A 12,500-nucleotide genomic window follows, 5' to 3' on the forward strand; every position below is an offset into this window, starting at 1 on the left:
TAGGGTTTATTTATGATCCAATAAAAAAGCTGTTTAACTGTGCAGAATGAATGTCTGAAAGATTGTGAATATAGAAGGAGAGTACTCTTTATACAATGGAACGAGAAAAGAGGCAGCACCTGATGTTAACTTACTTTTATTAATATTTTTATTTTCATTAATAAGAAATAGCTTATAAATAGAGAGAAATATAATTTTTAGGTTTTTATTAGTATAGTGTACAATTTTTACTTTGGCTTTTGGATAAGTATTTCGTCAAAAACATATCTAATTTGGATTTTAATTTTTTTAATTTAATTTTAATTTCCACGTTAATTTAAAGTTTCATTTTCAATTTTAATTAAAAAATTTCCCAACATGATGGAGAGATTTTAAGAAAAAAATTCGAGAAGGACAATGAAAATTTTTGTAAGACCGGTATTTTGAGAAATTTAAAAGAAATTTGCACTTGATCCGTATTAGATTGTGTGATTGAAAGAGAATATAAGCATGATAAATAAAGTTAAGTAGAGTATAATATGAATAAAACAATTAGTATCCGTTCGAATTAAGCTTGAATATATCGGATTAAAAAGTTTCGATCAGGCCATATCGAAGTTATCTTCTTAAGACTAGTTTACGAATCTAGTTAGGATAAAAAAAATCCGTTTAAAATCGGAAAAATGTTAAATTAAAGAATAAATGAACCAGATTTTTTTCATAGGTGACGCGAAAAATAGTTCACATATATTATATTTTTAAGAACCTAACGATTTAAGTATTCTCAATTTTCTTTTCCTTTTTTCTTTTCCTTTTTTTCGTTTTCTTTTTTGTCTCTTTGGCGTTCAAAATATTAAACAGACATTTTTTTTAAATTTAAAATTTAAGCTAAAAAAAAAAAAAACGAGATTTGCACCAGATCCTATAATGTGTGTGTATATTTCCCTGGTCCTCTAGTTAAAAAACAGTCTAGCCTGAAATTTTGAATGATATTTACTGTAATCAAAAAGTGCCAGAATCATACATCCAATTCGAAAGAAAAAAGAAAGAAATTAGCTCAAAATTTTAACCAGTACGTATCGTTTCAATGTATTCAACAAAAGGTAAATCATTTATTAAAAATATAACTGGAGTAGCGATTTTCTAGGATACATAATCACAGTTATCGATAAAAGTGCGATCCTGATGCCTCTAGTTAAATCAGTTTTGTCTTATGACCGATATTTTGACGAGGTTTGGTGTTAATTGGTTACGCTTTGTTAGACTGTACACAAACAAGCAAATAAATTCAACTAATAAACTAACTTGTTGGAGAGAGTAAAAATATTGGCTTTTTATACCACTAAATTAGAAGTAAATTTATTAGTATTGCAATGTTCCTATTTTAGAAGAGTAATATATATGATGGACTTCATCTAAGACATCTTACGTGTAAAGGTAAGATTTTCAACGTTTGAACTCTATAGCATTCAAGATGAGTCAGCAATCCTCATTTCTTATTAATATGTTATCAGCAATATCAGCAATATAAGCTCTTATATATATATATATATATATATATATTAGCCGCTTGGTAGAGGTTTAGGCTTCTGGTCACTATGTGCCGATTTCAAATCTCGCTAGATTCAGCCACTCCGATATATATTAGCCGCGTGGTAGAGATTTAGGCTTCTGGTCACTATGTGCCGATTTCAAATCTCGCTAGATTCAGCCACTCCGATGAGTCGTGGACGACGAAACACGTGTCACTGGATAATTATATTTTAAAAATAATATATATATATATATATATATATATATATATATACTAGCTGTACCCTGCCACGCGTTGCTGTGGCTCAAATTGGCGCAATGAAAAAAGTTCCAAAATGAGAAAAAGCATGTTTCTTATAGGTTTAATTTTCCATTTTGCATGGGTACACAGTTTTTGTTGTTCCATTTTCTTAGCTGATATAGAGATTTTCCGGTTTGGTGACTTGAATACGTAATATAAATTGTCCATGTGAAAAAACAGTCAGTGTGTAACTGTAAGGCCCACAGTTGTAAAGATTGTTCCCTGTGCTTTGTTGATGGTTATTGAAAATGACAATAAAATTGGAAAGTTCAATTTCCTAAAGTGTAATGATGTATCCGTTGGAATCATAGGAATGCATGGAATGAAGATATATTCATCTGTGAAAGGTCCTGTTAAGATTGTTGTTTCTATGATATTGTTTGTTAATTTTTTTACTGCAAGCTATGTGCCATTGCAAAGCTTGGATTGGTTTATATTTCACAACATGATAATTAGTACACCAAATTTCAGCTGCAATACATGCGGTGGAATCCCTGGCAAATATAGCTGTTGGATAATTAACCACTTTATCTGCTTTCACAACAGTGTCATGGATTTGTATTTGACTACATCACTTGGAATTTTACATTGAATAATAGCGTTAAGTTCATGGGCATCTTTGTATTGACCTGCAAGAATAGCTCATTCACTCATTCAAATGGAATTCTTTTAATTTGAATATCTGCAAAAACCTTTTAAACTAACTATTCTTTTGATGAAATAAAATTACAGAAATTACAGAAGTTAAAAGTCAAAGAATTTTGCCCTTAACTCTGATCAGCTGGCACTTTTTCGTACCCAATTTCCCACAAGTGATGCAAAAGTTTTTATGCGGATCGAACAGTCGGCAACTGGACATGCATATTTTGTGTTAAGTTTAATGTCTTTACATGGAACAAAAAAGTAGAGTATTTGAGGCAAGCATTTATTTATTCTGCTGGTGTTGATTGAAGAATAACAGGTAACATTTGTCTGAAATCTCCTGCAAGCAATATTACTGCATTCCAAAATGGTCTGACATTGCGGCACAAATCTTGCAAGGATCGACCAAGAGCCTCAAGTGATTTTTTTGCGTACTATTGTGCATTTATCATAAACAGTAAGTTTGCATTTCTGCAATATTTTTCCCCATATTGGATGTTTTGGAGATGTCGAACATGAGATTTTTGAAAATTTGAATGTTTTAAAGTAGAATAAATAATTCTTCTACTTGGCAGCAAGGTCGCAGGTATTCCTCATGCAGCAAGGGCTAAAGCTATGTCATTTTGTTACCAAATGGCTGCCAAAATCAATTTAATTAGAAAGGTTTTACCAGTTACTTCTGGCGCTGTTCAAGGTAGCAGTAATTTCCAAATAACTTCTATTCTCACAGTCAGTAAATTAGGTGACTAAAATAGGATTTATCCATGTTTTGACAATGCCTTATTCACTGTAATTAATTTAGGAGACTAAAATAGGATGAGAGATTAGAGATGGACAGATAGAGAGGAAGATATATAGATAGAAAAGAGAAAGTGAGAGGAAAATAGAGAAAGAGAAGGAGATAGAGAGATAAAGGGATTGATAGATAAACAGAGAGGGATGAGACAGAGGAAAGGAGAGAGATAGAGGAAGTTAGAGAGAGAAAGGGGTTCAAAGAGAGATGGAGAGGATGATATAGAGAGAAAGATAGATTGAGAGAGGGAAAGGGAGAGATGGATAGAGAGAGATATTAAGAGAGGAAGAGAGAGGGGGAGAGAAACAGAAGGTGAACTACATTTCACCGTTTCCTTGTTCAGTAGAGAAGAAATCTTTCGAGACTGAGGCAATTTTAATGTTTTGTTATTATCCAGAGTACCCCTTTTTTTGGGGGGGGGCTAGATTTTCATCACATTAGAAACCTACCGGGTTATCTGTACTTTCACTTAACAAATTTATAAAAGAAAAAAATATTGTAAAATTTGAAATTAACATGAAAATACTATTTTTAAAAATAGCACGATAACATAAATGCATAAGTGCCACTTTAGGTACACCTTGGGCGTTGAGTTCCATGGCGACCAGCATAATTATTTAATGGTCGCTCCCTTAGTCCCCACCTAGTCAAGGCTGATGCATGCGCACGTAACTTTTTTATTTACTAACGTTGGCTTAGTAACTAAACGATTTATTGATAATTTCGTAACCCTTAAACGCATGCCGGAAGATTTAAATTGATTCATTATTGTTGTAATGAAAAATAAAATAGTTTCATTCAACACAAAACCAAAAACACATATTAATGATAAATGATTTATTATTCTATTCATTAAAATTTACTAATTTTTAAATAAAAAAGTTAAAAAAAAAAAGTTAATAAAAAAATAGTTGCTTATGTGCGGATAAAAAACTTCTTTTTTTTTTTTTTAGATTAGGTCCACCTTGGAATCACATCACCCCCCAACTTCGAAATCTTAAGAATAGCTTCCGGAATAAACATCACTTTTAGACGGGGGAGGCTAATAAACACCATTTGGGGGGGATATTTAAAAAAAAAAGTCGATAAAAGTCGTCATTTAAAAAGAAACTTAAAATCGAATGTTTGTAAAAGTGAGAAATTATTAATAAATGTTTAGTAACATCTTTCGGTGCTAATGCAGAGAGTGATCCGCGCTATTTTTTAAATCGTGTTTTTTTTATTCCAACCAATCTTATATCAAAAAATAAAAAAAACTCAAAAAGCAAGCGACAAACATTTTTTTGACCTTATATAATAAAGAAAAAATGTGTAAATTAAAAAATTTGGAAGATAAACAAATTAAATGTTTTTTTTTTTACTTACTGAACAGAAAATTAAATCTTTCGTCAATTCGTGGCTGTGAAATGAATCGAACCGGAAGTTCAGTTTTATCAACAGAACAGATTCGTAGTAATGGTTAAAAAATATATTTATTTTATTTAATATTTTAATATTTTAATAATTCGCGAGGTAAATTTATTTTAATAACATAAAAACATACCTCGACTCTAAAGATGGGTTGTCTGAAAATTTCAAATAAATTGGTAACGTAGAAATACGGTTTTATTCGTTTAGAACGAACCAACTTTACATTTATATATATATATATAGATATAATCACTCATGTAAAAATAATCTGATTTTTAATGTAGGAATATATTAGGCTAGTGCAAAAACAATATCGTTTTCTCACATATGTTACTTATATATAATATTTATGAATTAATTCATTGATATGTATAGCCATGTTATAAATCGTTTTGAAGCGCGTTTCTCGCTCAATCGAATTGTGTTATTTGTTACCTCTTTCAATCTCTTCCTTCAATTTTTTGTAGGCTTTTCGACAGCATTGACAAAATTCAAATCCTCACGATTTTCTTGTTCCAGCTTAAACTAGGACGAAAAGTCGCTGAAACAGCTCATGATATCAGAAACCTCTAAAGAACGTGTAGCACAACGGTGAATCACGAAATTTCGCAATGGTTACGAGAGCCTCAAAGATGAAGACGATCGCGGCCGGCCGACTGCCGTTGATAATGAACATTTGGAAGCCTTAATTGAAAACACTCCTCGCAAAACGATACGAGAAATTATTGTTGAACTCGAGGTCGACCACACAACAATCGTTCGACATTAAAAGCAAATAAGGAAGGTGAATAAATCGGTGCCGCAGGAATTAAACGATAATTAAACAAATCATCGTTTTCAGGTGTCTTCTACAATCCTTCTGCGCAACAAAAACGACCCATTTCTCGAGCGGAGTGTGACGTGTTATGAGAAGTCGATCCTCTACGACAACCGGCGAGGTTCAGCACAGTGGTTGGACGCTGGAGAAGCTGAACAACACTTCCCGAAACTGAAATTGCACTAAAAAATGTTTCGGTGACTGTTTGGTGGGTTACAGCCAGTCGCATCCATCACAGCTTCTTGAATCCGGGCGAAACGATTAGGGCGGAGAAGTGCTGCCGACAACTTGATGAAATGCACCAGAAGATCTAACGTATGTGCCCAAGATTAGTCAATATGAAGGGACTAATTCTCCTCCATGACAGTTTATGGTGAAAACCACATAAAAAATGGGGACAGCCTTAGGCGGGGATACTGGTTGACAGGTTGAGTAACTTACAATTATGCAGTTTTATTTTTCATACTTCCATGTGATGTTTCTTTGTGTTTTTCATCTGTAGCAGTTTCTATATGTCCGGCTTGTTCATGCAACTTATCTGCTTTAGCCTCCGCATTCAAGTTTTTTTCCCCTTAATATTTCAGCTGTGTGTCTGCATTGCACTTAGTGCTCCTATTGTTATAGATGTTATCTTGACCTTCTTTTTCTTCTTCTTTATTATTATTATTATTATTATTATTATTATTATTATTATTATTATTATTATTATAGGCTCATATGAAGCTTTCACACAAGTCAACAAACGATCTGATTGGAAACCTGTAGTGTTCTCTGGAAGCTGGGTGACAGCAAGTTTCCCCAGACGCCCAGACTCTCCGCCTCTTTCGATAGCATTTGCAAATAAATTGGCGTCATCGCAACATTCGCTTACCATTAATTTCTCGCTGGCAGTGGTCATTGGTTTATACTGGAATTTGAGTGGCACTGAGCCTCCCCAAGGTCCCAGTTCTCTTCGCGCTTGTCCAGCGGAGGTCTGATCAACGCTCTCTCCTTGGTCTTTCCATCCTCCTTGACCCTTCTCAGATTTTTGATATCATTTTTCTATTGGGGGGAACGGTGATGAGACAATGGGAGGGGATGCATGATGGGGATGTAGAACTTGTAGATATGCAGCTTCGGTGTTCTTCATTCCCTGTAACGCTTCTTCGTTATATTGTATTCTTGTATTATTCTCCGCATTCAAGGGTTTTCCTTAATATTTCAGCCGTTTTATTATTATTATTATTATTATTATTATTATTATTATTATTATTATTATTATTATTATTATTATTATCATTATCGTCATCATCATATACATCATCATCATCATTATCATCATATGATCAAATTTCACTAAAATGAAAGTTTTATTTTCAAGTTAAAATGTCATACCGGGTAGACAATGCGCCCGTCGGCCTCGGATATTTAAATTCAATTGTTATGGTTTGTGCTCCTTTGTGTTATTCTCATTCTTTTATTTGAGAAACCAGTTACAAAATGAAAAATAAGTTTATTTTTTATGTAAAATATATAAAATTGGTTTAAAAACCGACATGAAACGAAAAAGTGTTACTCTGAGGAGAGTCAGTGGGTGCAAAGCACATTCTATCGATACCAGCTCCCAGAAATTTACAATAAAACACATTTTATGTACAGCAAGCTCTCGGAAAGAGAAAAACACCCATATATATATATATATATATATATATATATATATATATATATATATATATATATATATCAACAACCTCGTTGAAATTAAATACTTTTTACTTAAGGATATTTTAATCTATATATATATATATATATATATATATATGCATGTATATATATGCATGTATATATATACATATATATATGCATGTATATATATATATACATGCATATATATATGTATATATATATACATGCATATATATATACATGCATATATATATATATATATATAGATTAAAATATCCTTAAGTAAAAAGTATTTAATTTCAACGAGGTTGTTGATAGTGCCCAATATAAAGTATAGAATATTATTTTATTCAAGTTCGGTAAACAAAATTGTCATAAGTTGCTACAATAAATCTACTGTTTCCGTCTCAAAAGACATGGCCGCCGACAATAAATCTTCAGGCTTACTCGAGGCCAGTAACATTATTTTCATTCCAGATACGGAATGGCAATATCGATGGAACGCTTGTATCTGAGCAAACACTATATATATATATATATATATATATATATATATATATATATATATATATATATATGTGTGTATATATATATTTTTTGAAATGTATATTTTTCATTATATACAAATATTGATATATATATATATATATATGTATGTATATATATATATATATATATATATATATATATATATATTTAAATAAGGGGGTAGTCACTTACAATGTGTATTTTTAACATTTTTTATTATTCCGCTTCTTAGTTTTTCATTGAGAATTATGTTTGGATCATTGTAACAATGTTTTAAATCATTGAAATCGTTTTTAACGCGTTTCAGACGTTCTGTGAAGCGTCCTCATAAGAAATTATTTTCAAATGTGTTGGAGATGTAAAAATAGCATTTTCGTAGTTCATTTGAAGTGTTTCCAAGGGCTGGAAGCGTGTAAGTTTCTACTATTCATTGGAATGTGCAATTTGTATTACTCTTTTATTGGGCTGTGTCGAGGCCGCCGACCTCGGCTGTGGTCATTCCTGCGTTGTGTTTCTCTCTCTCTCACTCACTCTCTCTTTCTGCTTGTGTTTTTATTTTCCTTTAGGGTAGTGTGTGTGTGTGTGTTTCTTTTATTGGTTTGAGAATGTGTGTACTTTTTTATAGTATTATGAGGTTATTTGCTTCCCTAGGAAGGTGACTGTGATCCAATGTCGTTACTAATGTGTATGTGTGAGAAGGGGGGGGAACAGCTCCTCTGAAATAAGGGTAGGGGTGCTTTCATTCTATTTTTATATTTATTTTTTGGATTCTTGGATGTTAGTATTGTGATTTTTCGTTTCAGTCTTTTCGGCAACAATATTGGGTCTAAAAACTTGAAATTTTTTATATAGGTTCGTTAACTAGATTTGGGCCGAAAAAGATAAATTTTAAGGGTTCATAATAGTGGTCAAAGTTAAAAAAATTGACCGTTCTTTTTTTTTTTTTTTGCTCAGCATAAACCTCCAAACACCCGGGCAACGCCGGCTGAAAGTGTCTGTCTATCTGTGTGTGTGTGTCTGTGTAGATTTCCCTACGCAATAACTCTGTCAATTTTTAGCCTACAGACTCGAAATTTTATATACAGGGTACTGAGATTAGGAAAAATCGATGTGATCGGTCTGGGGCCAGAAATTTGGCGATTAAGGGGTCAAAGTTCAACGATTTGACCTTTGAGAACTCTACCAACTCCTCCGACAATTTTGGTCTACACACTTGAAATTTTAGATATAGGCTCCTTGGACATGGATCTAACTTAATAACTTAATTTGAGCCCAATTGTATAGAAAGAGACAAGTTATTGGCACTGTCGGTTTCAAGCCCGATAATTAGGACCGTTTAAGATATCCTTTCAAGCTCACTTCAGTCAATATTCGTCTTTCTGGAATTGTTTTTTCAGAGATCTGCCCACTTTACCTTTCGTCGATCTATGTGATCCCACTTCGTACATGCACCTTGTTTACTTTAGTCAGTTATTTTTGTCATTTTCTTTTCTTTTATCCTTGTTCGTACTTCGTTTAGTATAATATTCTGCCGATGTTTTGATTGATCAAGTTAAAGGAAATCCGTCCGTAACCTGCACTTTCATGCGCAACCGTACCCAATTGACATTGCTTTCATAGTACTCTATCTTCTACCTGCTATCACTTCGATACCATCACCTGACATATTTGTGTGTGTGTGTTTTTTTATATTAATAGATTTATTTTGCACAAGAGCACTTGTACTCCTCGACCAACCCCTAAAGGTAGTTGGATAGCGCTGGATATACAGTATAGGGCCGCGCTGCTTAGACTCCGGGGTAATCCTAACCATCTCCGGAAAAAAATGATTGCTTTTCTCTTTCATGTTTCTACGGGCAAAATGGGAACGCTATATGTTTGGAGATGCCATTAAATTCGCAGAAGCACGCAATGATGATATATAGCTAAGCGTCCTCGCAATGCTGACTTGTCTATTTTTGCAAGCCATTTATACAAATTGCTGCGTGTGATGCCAATGTTTGGCGTGTCTTTCAATGTAAAGAAATACTTCTCTAAGCTTTTCACTGGATTATAATCCAAAGTGGGATAGTTCTTTCTTCCTATTGTAAAGACATGTTTTCTAACCCCTCCTTCTATATTACCACGCATTTACATTTTCTTGGCTTCAACTTCATTTTTGCCCACTCGATTTGTCTCTCTAAACTCAGTAATATCCATGTGCATACTATATTATACAAAACGTAGTGATCGTTAGATCATTCATGTAGATGGTTGTCGAACTCTGATAGTGGATACAGAACCACGACCTTCTACTTTGGCGGACTTTACGATCGCATTATGAGTTTATGCCAGTCTGATGTTACAACATCTAATGAAACCCTCAAATGGAATTGGTTATATGATGAGTTCCCGTGTTTAACACCGTAAAAAATCCTGGTTAAGTTTTCTTCGACGAGTTTATGTGGTATTCATCCGTAGGTATTGTCCAGGTTCAACAAACGACTGCTATGTCTCCCTTTATTCTGGCATCCCTGTTTGGATAAGACTCCAATGTACTCAACACAATCTGGCTTCGCTGCGATTCCACCTTTCTGGACCGAAGTATCAATATACTTATTTTTAGAAGGAAGTACGAAAGATTTCGTGATATGATACTTAAAAAATATCTTGCTCTTTGTACTTAATAATGAGAGGATTCGAAACTGTTCAAGGTTTTATGGCTTTCTCTTTTTTAGGAATCCAAACTCCATCTGCATAGCTCAATATTGCAATATTACTTTAATGGCTTTCAACAGTTTCTGTAGGAAACCTGTAAACAGAATAGGGCACACAACTCGGCTTTGCAGTTCTAGCAGCCATTACAATCTGTTTGAGTTCGCGCAAGGTTGAAGCCCTAGAATTCAAACCTTTGTAGGTAAGATTGAGATGAATGAGCTGACCATTAGCATCTAATTCCTCATCCTTACTTGCATCTTCAAAAGAGTTCCTCAGAAAAGAATTCACCTTCTCTTTTGTACAAACAAGAATATTGGCTGAAGAGAGCTTGATGAGGATATCTTCAACAGTCCTAATTATAGGGCTTGAAATCCAGGTAAGAATGACTCTGCTGGAGTTCTTTTTTTAAAAAAAAAAAAACTAATCATATATATATATATATATATATATATATATATATATATATATATATATATATATATATATATATATATATATATATATATATATACCGATTATATATATATATATACATATATACATGTATGTATATATAAACTGATATTATACCGATTAAAAAAGACGTTATATCGATTAAAAAGATTTTCCCAAAGGTAAATACCCCGTATGTCAAATTTCGAGTCTATAGACCGAAAACTGAGTTATTTGGTAGGGAAATCTACACATAGAGACAAACAGACAGACATTTTCACTCATATATATATATATATATATATATATATATATATATATATATATATATATAAACTGTGTCAATTGCTTTATTGCAGATTAGAAAATATCAATATTTCTCTAAATATACGCCACAAATTGTACCATCAAAGGGTTGTTTTAAGTTTAGTTATTTCCCAAAATTTTATTCAAATTCATGCTATATTCACGAAGTTACGGCATTTTATTTTTTATCAAATAAACTTTACTGCCCTTCGCTTTATTGCAGATCTCTTACAATGCCCAAACCTCAAGCGAATAAAGGTTATCGAAAAGCAAAGGATATTTGCTGGACTCGCAGAAGGATTGTCCATCCAAAATTTAGCCACGGAGCTGAAATGGTACCCAAAAACCTTGCCTGCATTCTTGAACAACCTGAACATCAAATCCAGAAAAATAAGGACATCGGGAGAAACCTTTTAGATCGTGATATTCGGAAAATTCGAAACGAATCAACCGAAACACAAACAACATCAGTGCTTTCGTTTTTGCAAAAGCTGGAATCGCTTCAAGATCAAGGCATGTCCGAAACAATGTGTTGAATGAGATTGCAAAGAACATCAAACCTCTTCCAATGCCTCCATTGAGAAAACAACATAATGACAAACGAATGGCTTTGACATAAAATTACATGAAAATTGATTTATAACAGGTCCTATTTAGGGATGAGGCCCATGCTACTCATGATGGTCCGGATAGATTGACCAAAGTTTTAAACCCGAATGGAACTCCGACACGTTACAGAGTTCATCGTCAATAATTAGGCATTATGCTTTGGCCGGGAACCATTCCGGATAAGTTGGTGGGACTTTCCCGAGCGCCCGAGGGTGTAAAGGTTACCAGACATGACTAGATGACCTACCATTGTCACGTCACTTTCAGATGGTCTTTATACATGACAATGTACCATCCCATTCTGATTGGGGTGACTGCATCGTCCCTTGAATCTATGGAATTCGTTGGGGAAACTCTCATGACCTTAATTCTATTGAATATGCATGGTCAATATAAAAAAGAGGAGTTTATGAGGGAGGAGAGCAATTTACTTCAAAGCATACTTTGTGGAGGAACATAGTTGATGTTGCTAGAGCCATAACTCCTTTTAAGATTGACTTCCTCGAGTGACAAAAGATTGTTTTAAATTATTTAAAAAATGATGGATACATCGATAAATAATTTATTTAGTAGAGACCCATATTAATTAGTTACCTAGGATATGTTTTTGTTTATTATTCTTTGACAGAAAAATATAATAAAAAGTTCAGTTCGCATGATGAGACATTGTATTTTACCCTAAAACAAAATTTTAAGAGATCTGCAAAAAAAGCGATGGACAGTGGAAATTCTTTGATAAAGAATAAAATGTTATAACTTTGTGAATGTCTAATCAATTTGATAAGATT

General features: G+C 33.2%; 1 long non-coding RNA gene across 1 annotated transcript in view; it reads left to right on the forward strand.

Annotated features, from left to right (window-relative positions):
* The window catches only part of LOC145303544 (uncharacterized), a 380,047-nt gene that overhangs the window by 90,425 nt on the left and 277,122 nt on the right, over positions 1-12,500 (forward strand). The window lies entirely within an intron of this gene.

This window comes from Euprymna scolopes, chromosome 19, assembly GCF_053919585.1.
Source record: "Euprymna scolopes isolate OS-2025 chromosome 19, ASM5391958v1, whole genome shotgun sequence".
NCBI classification, from domain to species: domain Eukaryota; kingdom Metazoa; phylum Mollusca; class Cephalopoda; order Sepiida; family Sepiolidae; genus Euprymna; species Euprymna scolopes.